Source organism: Mytilus edulis, chromosome 10 (assembly GCF_963676685.1).
Source record: "Mytilus edulis chromosome 10, xbMytEdul2.2, whole genome shotgun sequence".
Taxonomy (NCBI): domain Eukaryota; kingdom Metazoa; phylum Mollusca; class Bivalvia; order Mytilida; family Mytilidae; genus Mytilus; species Mytilus edulis.
In genome coordinates, this window is record NC_092353.1 from 46,582,232 (window position 1) to 46,605,947 (window position 23,716).

At 31.5% G+C, this 23,716-nt stretch overlaps 1 long non-coding RNA gene across 1 annotated transcript; it reads right to left on the reverse strand.

Annotated features, from left to right (window-relative positions):
• Positions 1-15,083: 15,083 nt before the first annotated feature.
• LOC139491314 (uncharacterized) lies at positions 15,084-18,872 on the reverse strand. The gene is made up of 2 exons (XR_011656519.1): positions 18,000-18,872; positions 15,084-15,454 (listed from the first exon to the last, which is right to left on the reverse strand). It is a non-coding gene; the product is annotated as an uncharacterized lncRNA (long non-coding RNA).
• Positions 18,873-23,716: the final 4,844 nt, after the last annotated feature.

Below are 23,716 nucleotides of genomic sequence, written 5' to 3' on the forward strand. Positions count from 1 at the left end.
TGGATACGGTGAAAAGGGTGGTTACCTTTCTAAATCCCGGGAAAACCAATTTTGTTTTTGGCTAAGCAAATTCAGTGGGAATGGCCAGATTTGTACGGAGAAGATAAGTTGATTGTCATTTTTGGTGGATTGTAATTTAAAATGGCTTGTTTTAATTCTGGGTGATAAATTGCGTGACAGTGGATGGACAAGTGCCCTCACTGAGGCTGATGTTACAACACCTAGAACGGCATATTCTTTTCATGTATGTTCAAATGTACTTAGGACTAGACACGCGCATCAAACAACTGCACATGTTACGCTTGAATTGATAATGTAGGCTTATAAAAACGTAAAGACAGAAAATATAGCTAATGACTCTGTGACTTCTATGATTTGATAGCCTGGTGTAAGGAAAAAGAGTCTTCTCGACCACAGTTTAATTTCTGGTGTTCAATTATGAACAAAGAACTGCTTGTGCTTTCGGTAGTACGCTCATTTTATGATTCAGATATCGTACATTACAAACAGTTCAAATCAAGCATGAAACTGGTTTTTTTTTGCTCGATGGTTACCGAACCATATCCGAGATATGGCTTTCCTTCACGAATATCATCAACAGGTGACAATGGAATTTGCAAATTGTAATTTCACTGTATGTACGTAAGACCAGTAAGTTGTTTTCTAATATCACAATTGAACAGGCACACAAACAGAATTATGCAATTGTGAAGGGCGATGTTGATGCCATAGGTTTAACCGAAGATCCCTTTGAGACGCTGGATGGTAGCTGGACCATGAATAAATAGACAGGTAGATGAATTTGAATGATCTAGTGGACTGAGTCATTCTACCACAGATGAACAAGATCATGAAGACTCTACGAAAACACCAAAGGATTTCCCCGAAAAGCTTTAAAGGCTTTCTAAAGTGACGAAAGAGTCTCTGTCTCAGAATGTCACTTTAAACAGTGGTATTAAATCGCAGTAAATGGGTATACATGAAACATTCTGCGATTTGCCATCAACCGATACAAATTCCGACGCATTTATCGGGGGTGGGGTAGCAATGGTTATTTCCAGGCCACCATATGGAGCAAAAATATTTGATGATTATGCAAAATATGTCATACTGGCTTATTCATCTCGCACCGATAAGTATACAAGCGTAGACATTGTGTTTGATGTTTACTAAATGAATAATTTAAAGGCTGGGACGAGAACAGGGCTAAAAAGGTGCTAGACGGAAAGTTGTTGGTTCTGGTAGATTGCCTAGGATTTTGAGTAGTTTTCTCTGTGAAGATGGGCAACAAAACTGAATCGTTCAAGTTTCTTGCCGACAGAATTGTTTTTTTAGAGACTCATCAAAATGCTTATATTACTCATTCAATTTTAATAGCGTTACGGATATTTCCAATGCAGCTATCCCTTGTCACCATGAAAAAGCAGATACAATTTTTTTTTGTCCATGTTAAGCATGCTGCTGAAAATGGTTGTAAAAATTAATTTTAAGTAGTACTGACATATATGTAGTAGTAGTAGTAGTAGGAATTGCAGCAAGATCTGGTTTGGGCAAATTGTGGATAAGTTTTTAAAGGAATACAGGCTTTCAATTGCTTCCTTTACACGACAAATCAAATACGTTTGGTCCCCGTGTAGCTGCTTTTCCCATCATCCATACATTTAGTGGATGTGACACTGTGTCGGCATTTCATGGGAAAGTGAAAAAGTCAGCTTGGCAGACACGGGAAGTATTTTTCCGCTTAAGTATGAAGACACAGACATGGACATAATAGAAGCATTTGTTTACATCATGTATCATGTGTATGCCAACATCAACATTGTATGTTATCGAGGCACGATTTGAAACGTTTGTCAGAAAGCAGCAGTCTTGTGATGTTATTCCACCTACCAGAGGTTGTCTTCCGGGCACATCATAGGAGAAACATATCAAGGTGGACATGTCTTGGCGAATTCGACAGGTACATGTACCAAGTCATGAACACTGGGGTTGGATGAAGAAAAAATCAATGACAGTTGGAAACCTAAATAGACTTCTTTGCCTGAAGTTGCATCCTCGTGGCAGGAACTTTTAAACTGCGGATGCAAGAAACTGTAAATGCTACCGTTTTGCCTTCCTTGTACATTTGTACGGGTTCGTGTATTGGTAACTGTCAGATAATTATAAGATAAGCAACCTGTCTTTCTAACCAAACTAGGCATTTGAACTTAACAAAGTAAGTGATATCTTTTGTAAAGTTGATGGAAATAATAAAAATGGACATTTTCAACGTTTCTGTCGCCATTTTGGAACCAGAAGTAACTTTTTTTCTTCATTTATGTACTGTTTAATCGGACTTTATGATCTTTTATTTACGTTTTAGCAAAACTTACATCAGATTATACCTTTAACACAGCTTTCAAATGATTTCCGAAATACAGCCAATTGGATATGACGCCATATGCAAAATTAGCGGTGGCCATTTTGAAAAAGCTGATTTTTTTATTTATCATTTAGTCAACCTTCATACCAAATTTCATGCTTGTATCACGATTTGCTCAATTATTTCCATAATATCTCCCACTAATATAAGAGAATAAAAAACCTTGTAATTTTTTCTCATCTACATAAACTGCGAAAACCCCTTGATGAAACAGTATTGATATTATTTACTTTGAGTTTTTTTCTTGAGTTTTTGATGTATACATCTTATAATTGACTAGATTTTGATATTAAACTCATATATTTACTTCTTTTATTCTCCCTAAAAAACAAACTTTATACACAAATCACATGTGTATTGCTGAAGACCGTTTAATGACCGCTCTAGATAATTTAGATACTTGAGGTTTTATTAGGTTTTAGGTTTTTTGTCCAACATCTCCTTTTTCCTTATTTTATTACATAGGTAATACCAACGTACAGTGGACAATCAGGCAATTTGCTTAGGCGAGGAGTTAAACAAATGAGCTTCATATTTTATGTAATTTGTATTTTGTCACAAACTATACTTATGTTTAACGACGATAACGAATTACTGAAAAAAAAAAAGAATTATCAAATCATGAGTTATCTAAAATGTGAGAATATATAAACACAGGAACATCAACATATAATTCGAAAGAAATTAAAAACATTAGTATGGTTAATACACAAAAGATTATCTAACACGTGGTCATGATAGCATGCCCAAAGCAAAAACAAGCCATGTGGTGGTTAAACCATTTATAAGAGGAACGAAAGATACCACAGGAACAGTCTAACTGATAATTCGAAAATAAAATGACAACGCCATGGCTAAAACTGCACACAAAGCTTCCATTGTGTCTGTATAATCAAAAAGCAGAAGGACGAACGGAAAAAAGGACGGACGGAAGGACAGATCTACTGACAATTGTTAGAAATAACAACACATTCCTGGTTGAACTACTAACTCTAATTTAAAACTTTTTTTAGAAGGGAAATTCACCGCATATCATTTAAATTATAAGAAAATTAAAGCGTGTACTCGATTGTTACAACCATTTTTCGAGAGATTGACGTCTCAAACTTTATCGTGAGTTATTTGACAAAAGATATTATTGTGAGATTCGAAATAATATATATCAAAAAGTTAGATAACCAAAAATATATCAGGCTAACTATTTTGTACTCCATATGCATGTGTTGCATCTACACTTGCAAAATGTGGTTATTAACTTTTATTAGCGAATCTAACCTTTCTGTTGCTTCGCAAATAGTTCATAGATTGTTTTATTTGAGCTAAATGCAAATGTTTCAAAGAGATAATCAAATAATTGGTTGAATCGTATTTGATTTTGCTGAAGAGTATACTGCATTGATTCCAGATAATTACTTTTGATTTGTTTATCGACAGTGAATTCGTCTATATTTAAAGACATAGCATCTAACGCAGCCTTCACTTTTACTTAATAAAATCCGGTTTCATTTTTCGATGGAATCTGAAAATTTTCAATCAATTCATTGTACGAATCATTCAGACGTGATTGTTCCGGAAGATAGGATTGTCGTACTGATTCTACAAATGCCTTTGTTTGGTTCGTTGATTTTATTTAATTTAGATAAAAATGTATCTTCCCATATTTTTTCTTTTCTTCTATTTGGAAGAGAGGGATTCTAACATAAGTTTCATATCTTGTCCGTGAAGTTCGGTTTAGTTTTTTAATCGAATTTCAAAATTTTCTAAAATGTCTTCGTACGAATCAATCTGTCGTGATTGTTCCTGTATATCTGTATTTCGCAATGATTCTACAAATATTTCAGTTTGTTTAATGGCTGCATCCATTCTATCCAATTTAGAAGAAAATAAATCTTCCCATCTCTTCATCATTTGATCATGTATCTCCATTATATGTTCCGACCGCACAAGTTGTTCTAAAAGCCATTCTTCAAAGTAAAATTTGTAACAGGTAAACAGAGTTTCGGAATCGGAACCAACTGAACTTGATCCAGACATAATAATCGCTAGTCTTATTAAAAGAATGTAGGTAGCAACATTGTCGCGCAATCCTCTCACAACATATACAGATTTCAGACTGAAACCTGAAATATGAATCTCAGTGACTTGAATTCCTTCTTCATTACAACACCGCCCATTCATGACGCTGTTGTAAAAAGCGATTTTGCACAACTTAAATGTTGATGACTGCTGGTTCTGCCAAACCAATGTTTAATTTGTAGTATTTATTGATGTCTTTATAGCTTTTCTAAACGCTTATGTATAAAACATATAGCTAATGTAGCCAACACCTAAAACCTGTTATTGTAATCGGACAGGAAGTTATACAAACAAATTTTAAACATCACGATTTTGCTGCTTTAAATAGAAATCGGGAATAAACAGTAATCACGTTATCTGTTAGTTTTGGAAGGATAACTCAAATGTTTCTTGTTGGATTGGAATGCCACTTATTCTCATTGAAAACTCTGCACAGAAAAAGTAAAACTATTGACAGTATACTAATTTTGTAACAAGAAAAAAATCTTTGTACCATGTAATAATCCTCTGAGAAGAATCATTAACAACGCCAGAGGGTTCTTATCATCGTATATTTACCTTTTTTTGATCGCTTAACCTGTTTAGGATCAGGTTTTAATTTGAAAAAAAATTTCAATAGGTTTTTAGTAAAAATGTTGATGAAGTGTCAGAAGTGATTGTTTAGATAATTGAAAAATGTAGTTGTTTACGGCTTTCAGACAAGGAACCACATTACTGTACAGAAAAGGGGTATAATTGTGTGTTTCCATTGTTAAGATACATTTTTTCCGAATAAAAACCCGAGTTAAGCTCACGAGTACTCGATTAGTGTTTCCTCACTTTGTTTACAACCTTAGTTCTCTAGAATATTAGAACTCTGGAGAAAGTATTGAACACAGTTTGACATCTTGGTTTCAAATTTCCTGCTTGTTAATATAACCTATGGTCATACAATCCTTGTTTTATTATAGTTTTTGAAGATGAAACTAGAGTCCTTATATGAATCTATATTTATCTATATCGGTGAAAAATTTGAAAAAGACACATGTGTTATTTGTTCCTTCAAGCTTACAAGTATCTAAAAAGCTTTGACATAAAAATTTCCCAAAAATATATATGCAGATTGGGGAGCATCAGTTAGTATTGTAAAGTTGTCATTGGTACCTATTTATTACGAGTTATAAACGAATAGAACAGAATAAGTATTCCCTGAAATTAAAATAATTAAATCATATATTACTTTCTAGGGCTTGAATTTGTGAAATCTATTTGAGGCAGTTATGTTTTAAATTATTTTCTATCGGAAAAATGAGAATAGGAAATACGTATATAAAAGGCATACAGCTTTGATATGTATTTCGTGTAGGAGTGAGGGGAGTATTGGTTGATTAATCTTCATTTAAATACTTTGAATTTTGTCATTTGGATTTTCCATCCCGATTATTCGTTTACAATCAACACGTTCCTATTGAGCATAGCTTTTTTTGTTTATCCGCTTACACAGAGACGTTAGGTTTTGTATAGCATTGTTGTTTATGTGTATCATTTGATATAAAATAACTTATTGATTGTTGAATAATGAACATTCACTGCAAATATCTATTTAGGTTTGACTGAATGGATGAAGAGAGAAAATTATCATTGCTAAACGAGAGTATTTGAAATTAAGACAGACAATATTTCATATAAAAAGGCACGCACATATCATTTATAGATACTGATCATGATGTCGAACCATTTTGACATATATTTTTTTATGATTCAATAAATTATATAAATTATCAGTTATTTTTACATGTTTTACATGTTTTTTCTCAATACAAATTCCTTAATAAACCAAAATCAGATCTTTCGCAATCCTTTATAAATAGTTTACGAGCATTACTTAAGAGATAACTGTATTGTATTTGAAGATTTGCTGACATCTTTCGGTAGTTTCAATTTCACAAATTGAGTTTACATGGCGACGCGTAGCACATTATTTCAGTGTAAAACTTTTATTTAAGAAAATTCGGAGAAAAGATGTTATCTTCTTTGGTCCCTAAACTGTGTGATTTTATAGGTATGCTTCCAGCGTCAAACATAAACTCCGGGCGTTTTCTGGCTCCTTGATCGCTCGTAATGCAACAAATTTGTGAGAAAAAGATTTCAAGTGAGTTTTCTTGCTTATTATTGTAAAAATTACAAGTCAATACATTCAGCAATTCAAAATGTCGGCTTCCTTAGTTACAGACAAGGAGATAGAAAATATCACGCTTACTGTCATCATATCAGAATCATTGATACCAAATAATTGCATTAGAATTATTCTTTCACGATCATATTTTTTACATCAAACGACAGCTGTGCTTTGACCGTCTTACGATTAATCTCTTATTTAAACACAAAAACAGTCAGTTAAGCAATTGAAATAAATAAACAGGCAAAGAAAAAGATATTTTGACTGTTCATGTGACGACAATCCATTATACAACAGGAAAACAAAATCACAAATAAAATTGTTTTTCGTTGCTTCTTTTACATTTATGAAATGTATTCTAGATGAACCATTTATGCCTGGAAAACGTTAGTATTTTTCTACGTGCAATACAAATTTCTACATGATATATGAGCCTTCATCTAAAACAGTCGAACCTGTGATAGATCTCACAGAATACGTATGATAATTACCAAAAACCATCTCAGTTTTTGTAAAAATGATAGAATTTAATAGCTTAGACTTTATCTACTAGTTTTTTTACTGATTGGTTACTGCAAGAATGGATGCTAACTTTTATAAACTGACAGTCTTCCAGCAGGTAGTTCGCAATCATGCGTTAGTTAATCACAATAAACGTGTCTTGTTGACCTCTGTAAGTAAGCATGGTATAATGACATTGATAAAGTACATTTTAAGAATGAAATATTAACCTATACAGAGTTTATAGCTAATGAAAAGATGAACAGTTTAGATAATGAATATTTATTTACTTTCAAGATTAAAAAAAACATTTTCGAACTCTTTGCTTTTTAACATTCTTCAACTGTGAATTGTGACGTTTTTTTAACTGTTTTGAATCGGAAGCCACTAACGTATTTTATGTAGGTGAAGCACTAGTCTTTAAGGCAACACGCCGCCGGAAATGATTGCAAATAATCGTCAGTATTCAAAGGAAGGTATATTTTCTAATGTTACGCAATTACAAGAAAAGAGAAGTGCCCGTTATCATGGGTACTGAATTATAACTATGACTATCATCACTGTGAATTAAACTAATTATACTAGATATTGAAACGAAACAAAGAGTTATAATAACTGCGTGGATAAGTACGAGCATGACATGACGTACATATTGGTGCAACATGGGAATCCTAGATAAAGGTGCTGGTATACTATCCGAAACTAGTTGATTAGTGAATATTATTTAGAATCATGAAAGGTTAGCAAGTAAAGTTTTCATCTCAGAGCTAAGATAATAGGAAGTGGTTCACATAGTTAAATTAAGGATGCATACATAGTTAAACACAATTTGTCATACAAATTACTTTCTCATAATCTGTCTTACAGTAAAATCTGAAATTTTTGAACGAGTTTGAACAGTGCGAGAAATGCTACTTATATAATAAGAATTCGCAATTCGAAACCAAAAAACAAATACCTATATTTATTTTTTCCTAATGACGATACTCAAAATAGTAACTTTTATATAATCACAATAATACATGCACGAAAAAAATAGTCATTAGTGATTTAAAGTATTTTATTCATTTTGGATTCATAAAAAATCAACATGATAGATTAGCGAATGGAATCGAAAAATGTGTCAAAGTTACGGTTGTTTCTTTCTGACAACATGCTTGATAAGTTTGCATTCGAATTTTCAAAGGAAGACATGTTTCGAATGTTAAACTGCATAGTATCAAAAATGACAGATTGAGACGTATTTCAAACAGATAATTTTGAAATATATGTTTAATTTGATTTAATGTACAATATCATGTATATATAAATTTTAACAGTATTTTGTCAAAAATATCTGGACTGTAAAGACGCATAGCAAGAAATGTCTTTAACATATATACAGCTATAAAAAGACAAACGTGAGATAGATCACACAAATAACGTATGAGAATTACCTAAAACTATCTTCGGTTAAAAAGGAGTTGCAAATTTAGTTTTTGTAAAAATTATAAAATTGATTAGCTTAACCTTTATCTATTTTAACACTTGTTTAATGAGCGGATGATACTCTTATAAAATGACAGTCTTCCAGCAGCTAGTACGATCAGGCGTTAGCTAATCATAATAAACGTGTCTTGTTTGCTTCTTTAGATAATCATGATTTAGTGACATTGATATAATACATTTTAAAGTACTAACAAACCCCCTATAAAGAGGGTAGCTAGTGAAAATGTGAAAAGATAAGAATGATAAAGTATGGTGATTTACTTTGCAAGATTATTATACAACGTTTGTGAATCCTTTGATCTTTTTTTTAATATTCTTTAGTTTAGTATTGACGAACTTTTGAACTTTTGTAATTTAAAAAAAATTATAGGTGTTATGCAACATTCTTGAAAGGACTTAAAAGAAATCTTTAGTATTCAAAGGAAGACACATGTTCTTATCTTTTTCTTAATATATAAAGCAGTTTAGAATTAGACTATTTACCGGATTTGTTATCACATAAGAAACACGACGGGTGCCACATGTGGAGCAGGATCTGCTTACCCTTCCGGAGCACCTGAGATCACCCCTTGTTTTTTGGTGGGGTTCGTGTCGTTTATTCTTTAGTTTTCTATTTTGTGTCTTGTGTGCTGTTGTTTGTTTGTCTTTTTTCTTTTTTAGCCATGGCGTTGTCAGTTTGTTTAAGATTTATGAGTTTGACTGTCCCTTTGGTATCTTTCGTCCCTCTTTTAGAAGAAAGGATAAGTTCTCGTAATCTAAAATTTTAATTTTATTATCATTATTATGAATAAACATGATTACAATATATATTGAAACGAGCATAATTTAGATAACTTCGTGGATAAAAACGAAAATGACAAGCCGTGTATATTGTTTCAACATGGGAATCCTAGATAAAGGTGCTGGTATTAATATCTCAAACGATGTTATTTGATAAGGGAAACATTATTTAGAATCACATAAGTTCAGCAAGTAAAATTCTACATTTCATCTCAAAGCATGGATAATTGGAAATAGATCACATAGTTAAACTAGTGATGCATGTCTAAAACTGTAATTGTACTTGCTTCAAATTCAAAAATTATTGCTAGATTTTGAACCATGCTAATAATGCAACCTATATAATAAGAATTCACATTCTAAAAACAAAAACACACACACATATATAAATTTATATAGATATCCAGTTTAATAAAATTTCTTAATTAAAATTGTATTTACTCTATCGTATATATTCGCAAAATCAAATGCATGCAATAATTTGTGATTTGAAGTATTTTTATTCAGTTTTGATACATAAAAACAACATGATAGATTAGCGAATGGAATCGAAGAATGCGTCAAAGAAACGGGTGTTTTTCTTTCAAGCCACATGACAGGAATGTTTGCAAGAGTATTGTCAAAGGAAGAAAAGTTTCGAATGTAAATCTGACCAATATAAAAATAGCAGAATGAGACATATTTCAAACAGATAATTTTGGAAGATATGTTTATTTTATTTGTATGTACAATATCATGTATATAGGAAATTAAACAGTTCTTTGCAAAAAAGATCTGGACTGTAAAGCTGACTAACAAGAAGTGTCTATAGCATGTGCTCAGGTATGCAAGGGTGGTCAAACGTAAGATAGATCAAAGAGATGACATATGATAATTACCTAAACTATCTCATTTCATAAGTTGAAACGTTAGTTTTTGTAAAAAATATAATATTCAATATCTTAAACGTATCTTATTTACGTGAAAGAATCAAAGCAATTACATAACACTTGTTTACTGTACGGATGATCAATTTTATAAACAGACAGTATTCTAGCAGCTTCGTCAACCAAGTGTTAGCTAATCATAATAAATGTGTCTTGTTTAATTCTTTAGATAAGCATGGTTTAGTGACATTGATATAATACATTTTAAATTACTAACCAACCGCCTATAAAGAGGTAAGCTAGTGAAAATGTGAAAAGATAAGAATGATAATGTATGGTAATTTACTTTGCAAGATAATTATACAACATTTTCGAATTCTTGGTTTTTTTTTTAATATTCTTTTGATTAGTATTGATGAACTTTGGAACTGTTGTGATTTATGAAATAATGATAGGTTTTATGCAACATGCTTGAAAGGACTAAAAAACATCTTTATTATTCAATGGAAGACATATATTCTTATGTTTTGTTTATATGAAGCAATTTATAAGAAAGGATAAGTTCCCGTAATCTTGAATTTTAATTTTATAATCATTATTATGAATAAACATGAGTACAATATATATTGAAACGAGCATAATTTAGATAACTGCGTGGATAAAAACGAAAATGACAAGCCGTGTATATTGTTTCAACATGGGAATCTAGTGATGCATGTCTAAAACTGTAATTGTACTTGCTTCAAATTCAGAAATTATTGCTAGATTTTTAACCATGCTAAAAATGCGACCTGTATAATTAGAATTTACATTCTGAAATCAAAAATACACACACATATATAAATTTATATGTATAACCAGTTTAATAAAATTTTCTTAATTAAAATTGTATTTACTCTATCGTATATTTTCGCAAAATCAAATGCATGCAATAATTTGTTATTTGAAGTATTTTTATTCAGTTTTGATACATAAAAACAACATGATAGATTATCGAATGGAATCGAAGAGTTAGTCAAAGAAACGTGTGTTTTTCTTACAAGCAACATTCCAGGAATGTTTGCATTAGTATTGTCAAAAGAAGAAAAGTTTCGAATGTAAATCTGACCAGTATGAAAAGAGCAGAATGCTCGGCAGAATGTGACATATTTCAAACAAATAATTTGAAAGATATGTTTATTTAATTTGTTTGTACAATATCATGTGTATAGGAACTTTAACAGTTCTTTGCAAAACATATCTGGACTGTAAATGTGATTAACAAGGAGTGTCTATAACATGTGCTCAGGTATGCAATGGTCAAACGTGAGATAGATCACACAGAAAACGTATGATAATTACCTAAACTATCTCATTTCATAAGTTGAAACGATAGTTTTTGTAAAAAATATAATATCTAATATCTTAAACTTATCTTATTTACGTGAAAGATTCAAAGCAATTGCAAAACAATTATCCCTGGGCAGATGATAACATTAATAAATTGACAGCTGTCCAGCAGCTAGTTCGACCAAGAGTTAGCTAATGAATAAAAACGTGTCTACCTTTGATAATCACCATTTAATGTTGTTGAAATATTGTATAGGAAAGTACGAAGTGGTGAACGAACTACCTATAGTTTAGCTAGAGGAAATGTGAAAATGATGAGATAATACTTAATAATTATATACTTGGTTAGATTATTACATAAGTTTTTAACATAAATTTTTCGAATTCTTGTTTTTTTCTTCAGTTTAGTATTGATGAGACTTTTGAACTGCTGTGATTCGGGAGCTTCTGATGTATTTAATTAGATAAAGCAAACTTCTTTCAGGCAACATGACTTGAACGAATGCAAATACGCGAAAGAAACAAAGCAATTGCAAAACAATTATACCTGGGCAGATGATAACATTAATAAATTGACAGCTGTCCAGCAGCTAGTTCGACCAAGAGTTAGCTAATGAATATAAACGTGTCTATCTTTGATAATCACCATTTAATGTTGTTGAAATATTATATAGGAAAGTACGAAGTGGTGAACGAACTACCTATAGTTTAGCTAGAGGAAATGTGAAAATGATGAGATAATACTTAATAATTATATACTTGGTTAGATTATTACATAAGTTTTTAACATAAATTTTTCGAATTCTTGTTTTTTTCTTCAGTTTAGTATTGATGAGACTTTTGAACTGCTGTGATTCGGGAGCTTCTGATGTATTTAATTAGATAAAGCAAACTTCTTTCAGGCAACATTACTTGAACGAATGCAAATACATGTGGTCTCTAGTATTTAAAGGACATATGTGCTAACGTTAGGCTTATATGAAGCAATATACAAGAAAAGAGAAATTCCCGTAATCATGGGTCTTGAATTATAATTATTACTTTCATCATTATGAATGAAAATAATAGCAATTAAACATAATCAATTGTTCAGATAACAATTAAAGGTCTTTCAACCCATTAAGATCTATTTTGATATGAAAATATTAAAGTTCGGTTTAAAATGTCATTCTAAGCGTAAAATGATAACTTATTGTACGCTGATTCCAAAAATATATATTTTCTATATTATCAATTTTTTTTAAAAGGAAGATAATTTGTTTCTTCCGGTATTATTTAAATGTTGACTTTACACTGATTTCAAAAATATATGGTTCTATATATTTTTAAATTAAATAAGTACAACACATAGCGACTTCCAGTTTACACGAGGTCACTTCTGATTAGCTTTTCCAAGGTCAAATGGCTTGCAAATCATGCAAACAGTCCCATGTCTTTATCATGTATACATAAGATAAAAGCGAAGTTCAAAATCTAGAATGACAAAACCTATGACCTTGAACTCAATATCAATGTCATAAACCAAGAACCTCAAACCAAGAGACTATTTTTAAATACAAGAGGAGAGAAAACTATAATGTAATGTAAGAGTACCCTTTTAACCAAAATATATATATTAGACATGTCGGAACTAACTATTTAGTAAAAATATGTTGTTGATATTTATACGGTTTTTTAAATAAGACAAAATAAAAAATTGAATATGACACTGACCTTGACAAAATTTCCTTTTTGATTGACCAAAGACCTTAAATCAAAAGACCAGAGGTCTCTATCACTTATGGTTTACCAATAACAATAATTATTACACTTTTTTGTAAGGGGAAATAACTTTCATATGGAGTACAAAGTACAAAAATAGATACTTCCGTTGTGCACATGGTCCCTTCCGGTTGGCTTTAACATGGCTAAATAGCTTGAAACCTAATACAAAAAGTCCGATGACTTTATCATGTATACATTTGAGGTACAAGTAAAGGTCAAAATCTAGAACGTCAAATTTACAAATGACCTTGAGTTCAACTTCACAGTCATCAACCAAGGACCTCAAATCAAAAGACCCTATTCCGGAGGTCAGGTATGAACATCGGTCGGTTTTTAACATCGTTTTTATAGAAATCTTTCTTTTCGTTATTCGATTCTGAAATTGAATCCTGGTGTATAAGCGGTTAGACGATTTGACGACATTTAAATCATCCGAGTAATCTAAATAAGTCAATCACTTGTTTTGTTTACATATAAATAGGCTTTTTATTTAACTAACGAAGGTCGACGAATACAGTTGAGGCTTCAGTCTTGAACCTCGGCAATATAATCGTCGTAACAATAAAGGAGTTAATAGACTATCTCATGTTAAGGAGACAGTTACGCACTCACAAAAATGTTGAACACCTTCAAAGTCATAGGTGCCTTTCTCCCCAAGGATCATGTAAGGATTTTACGGAAATAATTACCGAAAGGAGACCTATTGGATGTTTATTCTACAAATTAGTGTCGTAGTTTGATAGTGTGGTCCGAGTGAAATAAATTGATTTTAGAACCAGCCGATCCGCACAAAAGTTAACCTACATAACAGAAGAATTCATTGCAATAACACATATATTTGCCTAAATTAGTATAACTATTGCTATTGATGTATTTATTCTTTATTTCAGTTCCACAGATGAGTCTTGTGTAGAGGAACAATGCTACTTGGGAAATATCTCATGAAGTATATGCCTTAGATTCTATATATAACACTGCAATTGTCAATAATGTTACTACTTTATTAATAGGTATTTACAAGTACCCTGGTATTCTGACCCAATCTCTTCTCGGGACAACAGGCTTTGTTCAGCAGTGGAACATGCACAGGATCTCAACGAGATAGATATAACTGCATCATATAAGTGTCCTGATCTCATGATTGTCTTTATGTTTTTGGACTTATCTTTATACATGTATGCATCGTTAGGTCAACCCTCAATTAAAACATTTTAAACAAAGCAATAATTCATTTCATACACATTTCATCAATCTTTTTAAGTTTAAGTGACATAATTATTGCAAGCAATACATTTTACTTGATAAAAATTTGACATATAATAAAAATCTGATCATTATGAGTCTGAATATGATATAATATCAAGTGTCGGAATCAATAAAAAGATATTTCTGAAATTTGTTTTGTAAAATTTCTTTTTCATCTATAAATATAAACAGACGACTCTAGATAAACGAAGTAAACGGAAACTTCATCATTAAATATATGTTTCACTTATCGTTAATTTTTTCAAACATAGTCAGAATTGAATGACAGAAATTAGCAAAATTATTGTAATACCTGAGTGGACGTACCATTTAAATTCGATTTTATTTGGGCATTTAGTTGTTTCCCAACTGTTATGTTTAACATGTTTAAATTGATAACCTAAATTTTACCAAGCACCAAAAAATCTTTCCCTCGAATTGCTTTCAGCGCTACACTTTAATTAATTTTCATTATTGACATACAGGATTGCGATGAATAAATATAATGACCAGCATACACATACAGTGTATCTTTTGGTTGAAGTTCTACTACAGCAGATATCGGATTAGTTGTGTCAGTACTGCCCGATCCGGATGCGGAAGTAGCAATGTTCATACCGTTCTTTTTTACGTTGAAACCATAACCTTGTGTATTTGTATATATATGAGCTGAAATATAATACAAGCCAGGAATCTCACAAACAAATTTCCCACTGGATTTAAATGTATCAAGGTTATCAATTCCTTCTTTAAAGTTCACTAAAGAAAACCTGACTACGTAGTCGGGAAATGTTTGACTGGTTGATACACAAGCTGTGACTGCCACTGAAAGTAATAAACATATGTATTGGTAATTTAATTGTGGACATATTACTGATACTTGTACATATAAGAAGATTTGGTATGAATTCCAATAAAACAACATTCCATTGAAGTCATTTTTTTGCAAAAGTATACCATTATAGGTTAAAGTACGGCCTTCATCACGGAGCTTCATTAGGCCGAACAGCGAGTTATAAGGGCCCAAAAAATGACTACTATCAAACCATTCAAGCAGGAAAACCAACAGTCTAATCTATATAAAAAGATTACCGAAGAACACACAGCAACAAATCGATCTTTCTTCGTAATGGTACTGTATAACAAATATATCGGAGTTACAGACCTTGTAACTTCTTTCCTTAACTTCGAGAACCTCTTGAAACGATCTTGTTTCATTGAAATTGTTTTTCTTTGTTTTTTTGTGTTTTGTTTATTAGGTCTATATACCCAGTAGCCAGTACTTCGGTAATGACATGAAAATACGGATTTTTTGTGTTATTAAAATTTGCTGTTACAAAATGATAGAAATTATTATAAATTAAGGAATGTATCTCCCTCATGCAAAGCTCTGATTCCTTTCACGGGTTTGGCTATACTTTTTGACCTTTTGGATTATAGATCTTCATAATTATATAAGCTTTGGATTTCAAATATTTTGGCCACGAGCATCACTGAAGAGACATGTATTGTCGGAATGCGCATCTGGTGCAAGAAAATTGGTACCGTTAATTTTATTGCTACCACTGGGTCGATGCCTCTGCTGGTGGACAATTAGACCCCGAGGGTATCACCAGCCCAGTAGCCAGTATTTCAGTACTGGCATGAAAATACGGATTTTTTGTGTAATTAAAATTTGCTGTTACAAAATGATAGAAATTATTATAAATTAAGGAATGTATCTCCCTCATGCAAAGCTCTGATTCCTTTCACGGATTTGGCTATACTTTTTGGACCTTTTGGATTATAGATCTTCATCTTTTATATAAGTTTTGGATTTCAAATATTTTGGCCACGAGCATCACTGAAGAGACATGTATTGTCGAAATGCACATCTGGTGCAAGAAAATTGGTACCGTTAATTTTATTACTACCACTGGGTCGATGCATCTGCTGGTGGACTATTAGTACCCGATGGTATCACCAGCCCAGTAGCCAGTATTTCAGTACTGGCATGAAAATACGGATTTTTTCTGTTATTAAAATTTGCTGTTACAAAATGATAGAAATTATTATAAATTAAGGAATGTATCTCCCTCATGCAAAGCTCTGATTCCTTTCACGGATTTGGCTATACTTTTTGGACCTTTTGGATTATAGCCTCTCATCTTTTATATAAGCTTTGGATTTCAAATATTTTGGCCACGAGCATCACTGAAGAGACATGTATTGTCGAAATGGGCATCTGGTGCAAGAAAATTGGTACCGTTAATTTTATTACTACCACTGGGTCGATGCATCTGCTGGTGGACTATTAGTCCCCGAGGGTATCATCAGCCCAGTAGCCAGTACTTCGGTTCTTGCATGTAAATACGGATTTTTTCTTTTATTAAAATTTGCTGTTACAAAATGATAGAAATTATTATAAATTAAGGAATGCATCTCCCTCATGCAAAGCTCTGATTCCTTTCACGGATTTGGCTATACTTTTTGGACCTTTTGGATTATAGCTCTTCATCTTTTATATAAGCTTTTGATTTCAAATATTTTGGCCACGAGCATCACTGAAGACACATATATGGTCGAAATGCGCATCTGGTGCAAGAAAATTGGTACCGTTAATTTTATTATATCATTATTTTGGACAATTTGTTTTGAATGTGCAGTTTTTACTTTTATATTTTGTGTTTTGATACACTTCTTTTTACAATACAGCTAAAACGTTTTGACATTGTTTTTAAAAATGAGGACAAGTATTGCTGAAGATGGCATATTGGTTGTTTTAAAATGTTTATGGATTGACGAATAACCTAGTATATATCTTGATTTCTAATTCTCGCTGTATCTAAATTTGAATACATAATTAAAAGCTAATCACCTAATTGTCCTCTGTTTCCCCAATTTTGATAAACAACATAACATTAAAGTCAAGACGAATATTAACAAAAACAATATGTTTCAAATAGTCTACTTATATCAGAGACAAATAATATGATTGTTAAACAATTTTGAATGCGCACACAGTTTTCGTAATGTCTACATATAAAATACGGACGTTCAAACTGATTTATGCACGAAGACACAATATAAATCTATTATTAAACTTTGTTGAGAGGGATTGCTGCTGAAATTCAAAACACTACTTCTTATGCATAAGGTATTTCTCAATCGAAAATGAACAGTACATGTAAATCGTAAAACAAAAATCGTGTCCTTCAAATATTAAGTATGAGCTAAAAATTTTGAAAAATAATTGACGTATCATGAGTTTCCTTAATTTATCAATAGACATACAATTTAGATTGAAAAGTATATCATGAATTAGTACGCCACAAACATGTTCTACTTACTCATGAAAAGTTTGATTACGAATATTATAAGTGAATCTTACCTTTCTGTTGCTTTGCAAATAACTCATCAATTGTTTTATTAGATCCAAGTTTGGTGTTTTTCAAGAGAAGGTCAAATGATTGGTTGAATTGCTTTTGTTCTTGAATAAGAGTATATTGCATTAATTCCATAGTATCATGTCTTTTCTTATCGGCGACAGTAACTTCTTCTATTTTTGAAGAAATTAATTCTAACATATTATTCATATGTCCTCCAATTAATTCTGTTTCATTTTCGACCGATTTTCAAATTTTTCAACTATTTCCTGTAATGAATCATTAATTCGTGATTGTTCCTGTAATTGTTTATCTCGCACTGATTTGACAAATATCTCTGTCTCATTCACGGCTTCATCCATTTTATACAATTTAGATGAAAAGGTATTTTCCCATATTTTTATCTGTTTGTCTATTTTCGAATAGAGTGATTCTAACTTTACTTCCCATCTTTCCATCTTTTCTTTATGTATTTCCATTTTATGTTCCAACCGCACAAGTTTCTCTAAAACATTTTCTTCGAAATGAAATTTGGAGCAGGTCAGCAAAGAATCGGAATCGGAACCAACTGACATAGACTCAGACACCATTATTACCAGGGGTATTGAAAGTACACAACTGAGCAACATTTTCACAATCTTTTCCAGGAGAATTTATTAATCTAAGCTGTAACATAAAAAATATATTGTGAAATCTCAAATGATTTTCATATCATTAATTACCACCAATATCCTCAAGGGTTAAAAAACGCTGGTTTGTCCAGAAAATTAAGTTTGGCGACTGCTTATTCTGTCGGACGAGTTTAATTCAATGCACATTTATCATTTATTTGTGATCTTTGCTAATTTACACGTAACTTTTGTGGCCAACACATAAGAATCCGGCTTTATATACAAACAGACAGTTGCACAAACAAGCTATACAAATCAAGACTTTGCTATTTTTAGCTAATTTATTTCGAGTTGTGTAAATCTTTATGTATCCTTTGTAATCCAAAACGAAACAACTTAATTTTCAGAGGCTGAAATGTATGTTAGTTTTTTTAAATGAATAAAAGAAGATGCAAGCATACGTAAAAAAGTCGACAACACAACCTCAAAGAAGCAGTTATATTAAAGTTTAACTGTCATGTAATTGTTAATGCAAGCGCTTATTCACCATACATGTATTTGACTTATGGTGTTTAGAATTTATAAGGGCTTGAACGAGGTTTCTCCAGCTTTTATTTCTTTTTACTATTAGACCATTATAATTCAAAATATTATTTCCCTAATTTCTTATTAGCAGTGTACAGAAAAAAAGAACCATGTTTTATGTTTTGCAGGACATGTTTTTTTTTTATCTATTTTAAAAACATATATTATTGAAATAACCTGGATATGTATAAATTCTCTGGACAGAAATGAGGCGGTATGATTAGAATTATTATTTGCACCTCAAATTGCTAAATTTGGTTAATTTTTTTAATTTTGTACATTGCTTTAGGGACCGTTCAATATTTATCAGATGGATGGGCCGGTGCAAAATGGGGCGGGGCAAGCACTTTTTTTGTGGAAATATTTGGATGGGCAAGAACATTTTTTAAAATATTTAGTGGATGGGCCAGAACATATTTTATAGGAAAAATTTTGTTATCAATTTTATTGGTTTGTAGGATATTTCTTTTGCGGGCACTCAAATCATGTCTCAACAAACTGGTAGCTTGGCTCATTTCTGTCGATGTAAAGGATTTAATTAAGGAATAAAAGGATAGAATTTTCTGTTCAGACTATCTTTAAGATTATTTTGACCTTATAGAATACCAAATTGTTTAATAGTTTGGTGTATTGCTGTAAAATTTATGGATTTAATTAATAGGTAAGAAAACAAAAACTCAAATTTTTAGATAAGGCTAAATTTAGATAGTAAACTTTAAATTTTTTTCTAACTTTTTCAAATCAACTTGGATTTTCAAAAAAACTCTATAGCTATCTCATTTATATATTGATCTTATAGAAAGCCAGGTTGTTTGGTAGTTAGATGTCTTGCTGTTAAATTTATAGATTTAATTAATTGGTAAGAAAAAAAAACTCAAATTTTAAGTTTAGGCTGAATCTAGATAGTCATCTTTAATTTTTTTTATAACTTTTTTAAATCAACATGGATTTTCATAAAACTCTACAGCTATTTTATTTATATATTGATCTTATAGAATGCCAGATTGATTGGTAGTTTGGTGTATTGTTGTCATTCTTATGGATTTAATAAAAAGGTTAAACAAAGCTCAAATTTTCAGTTTAGGCTAAATCCAGATAATCATCTTTAAATTTTTTTATAACTTTTTTAAATCAACATGGATTTTCATAAAACTTAACAGCTATTTCATTTATATATTGATCTTATAGAATGCCAAGTTGTTTGGTAGTTTGGTGTGATACTGTCATTCTTATGGATTTAATAAAAAGGTTTAAGAAAAAGCTTAAATTTTTCGTTTTTTTGTTATTTCAAGATAGTCATCTTTAATTTTTTTCAAAACTTTTTCAAATCAACTTGCAAACTCTACTGCTATATCATTTGTATATTGATCTTACTGAATGCCAGGCTGTTTAGTACTTTGTTTTTTGCTGTCATTTAAAGGATTTAGTTAATAGGTTTAATAAAAGCTACAATTTTAAGTTTCGACTAAGTTCAGATGGTCACCTTTCATTTTTTTTATAACTTTTTCAAATCAACTTAGATTTTCATATAACAGTACAGCTATCTCATTTATATATTCATCTTAAAGAATGCCAGGTTGTTTTATAGTTTGGTGTTAAGCTGTCAAATTTAGGGAATTAATTAATAAGCGAAAAAGGCTGCATCAAAGTCAAACACATGTCTGCCTATATTTGCTTAAAAAGACCATAATAAATTTCTTTTTTGAAAAGTAGAATAGATAAAGGGACACTGATATTTGAACTATAAACATGTTCTGTTTTAGGACAATAATAAGTAATTCAGTATATGATAATATGTTTACTAGTCCGAGAGTTATTGTCCCTTAATTTGAATTATTTCCTTTATTTTAAATCAATATTGTATTTGAGGCTGCACATATAAAATCAAATCTGTACATGTATATTCATACTGGTTTTAGAAATCAATAAAATGTATGGTTCTGATACACACATAGATATATACATATATAATTAACTAGCACATTTTAAATTTTGTATAAAGTCTATTCTTTGATTTCAAGACATAAAAATTTAAAAACTTTAAAATAGAAAAAGAACCTAAATCATTTTTGATTGTCTTAGAGTTTTAGAGGGGCAAAGACTTTTTTTAATAGATTTTTTTAGATGGGCAAGGACTTTTTTTCACAATTTAAAAGGATGGGCAATACCTTTTTTAATAAAACAATATTAAGAATGCACCGGCCCATCCATCTGATAAATATTGAACGGTCACTTATAACTAAAAAATATGAGCAAAGGTTTCACCAGTGCGCTAGGGCAGTAGTATGCGTCTAGTGTGTTTTTTTAAAGCAGCTGCCGCTGGCTAGCTTACATATGTAAGCGAGGAGAGAGCCGAGTGAGTTAACCTCTCCTGCCAGTACATAGCCTCTACACTGTGAAGACTTTTACAGTGCCTCTTCGCGACAGCGCATGGTAACTGTGATCTAGCATCTCAGGCTAAATTGTAGTGAAACTTGGAGCAGCAAGGAACCCTAAAGATGCAGAGTTTAGGCCCACCGGTGTGTGGACACACCCTTACTTTCATTAACCTTGACCCAACTATGGGTAAATAACCGGTTAGATGAAGATCGTAAACCCAGGAAGGTAATTTATCTAGGAGAAAGAAACTCCAAAATAAAAACGGACAGATAATGGTTCGCCAGCCTTGGTCGGTAACTTATCTAAAGGAAGAATCCTCGACAAAAAATCTCTGGCTCTCCAAGCAGGGGGTTTGGAATAGGGCCAACAACCATATCCTGTAAAAAGATTTAAGTAACGGAAACAGCAACAAAAGAACCATTTGTTGCTGCCCTACATGCCGATTGCATACCGGGCAGTAAGTAAGTAAGTAAAGGTTTAACCTGACAAGAAAATTTACACGAAAATAAACTTGCATTGGTAATTGCAAAGCAAATGTCTCAGCGTAACATGCAAATGAATTCAAATTTTTGAAACGAGTCTATAAAGCAGCTTTGATATTTCTCTGTCAAAACATCTGTTTTAGTTTTGTGACTTCTTTTCAGTATTTGAAACATTAATGAAACTTTTTTTTCAATCAAATTATTGGTTCAGATACATTTTCTTCGTCACTCTTTTTTTTTATTATCTTCCCATTACACATGAGTTCGTTAAGGTAAAGCTAACTTTCACACCAACATCAATTTACAACGTATATCCATCCCGCGACCAAATCATCCGTTAATAAATTGGCCTCCATCGTACTCGCCAGTAATAAAAGTAGCCCTTATTCTTACACACGTATTGATAAAGCTGACATGTATATATACCCAGTCACTCTTTGGCAAAACTATCATTCACTCAATTAACAGCTGTAAGTAAAAGAGCGGCGAAAAATACCAGAGAGCCATTCAAAACTCATAATAATCGTACTTTGACCTTTAATGGTTACCTTTTAGAGTTTATGAATTGGATAAAGCGTGTTTTTTATTGGCACTCATACCAAATTTTCTTCTATCTATCATAAGTCAAAAACAAACTGACAACACCATGGCTAAAAAAATAAAAAGACAAACAATATTAAATCCGAGCTACAAGAACCTTACCAAAAACTTGGGATAATCTGATGTGTTCCGAATGGGTAAGCAGATCCTGCTCCGCGTTTAGCACCTTATTATTTAATAGTTTTATTTTGTTGTGTTGATCATGTTAGTGAAAACTCGTTAATAACCCTAATTTGGTAGATCACATTCCGGAAAGGGGACTGGATTATATTTATGACATTGGAAATAAACAAATCATAGATACCAGGATTGCAATTTTATATTTCCGCAAAACGCGCGTTTCGTCTACATGAGACATAACCAGTGACTCATCAGGACCATACGTGTTATCATCTGTGAAGTGTATATTCTAAACAGTCAACCAATTCTCGATGGCGTCTGTAAAAAAATCCTGGTCCACATTTAGCTTTTTATAACTTTAAAATTTCAACATGTTGTTGTGTTGCTCGTGTTAGTACAAACACGGTAAAATGTCTACTTCGGTAAAGAATATTCGTTTATAAAGTTATTGAATTGTATTGATGTCATTAGGAACATATCCGTTACAAACTGTGAAACAATTATTCCAAAAAAGTAAACCAACTCGTGATAGCATCTGTAAAACATACAAAGGGAAGATTTCAACTTTACTACTTGGAACTAAGTAAGAATTAATGAATTTAAATTCATGCATTAAATTTGATATTTCCAAGATTATAAAGTACAATTTCGACATTGATAGTTAATATGTTTGTGTTAATATCACGTTGTAAGCTGTTAATATCAAGATTTAAGTTGATAATATCTAGATTAGAAAATTACAAGAATTTAAATCTACTTTGAAATACATATTTTTGCCTGATAACGCTTCTGTTGTCATAGCAATTCTATCAGCAATCAATTGGACTAAACCTTTTTTTTTATAAAATTTTTACTTGTTACACCTCTGATGGTTACACCTCTGATAAGTATTTAGTATGACGATACATATCCACTTCTGTTCTCGTACTATGAAATCTCACACCC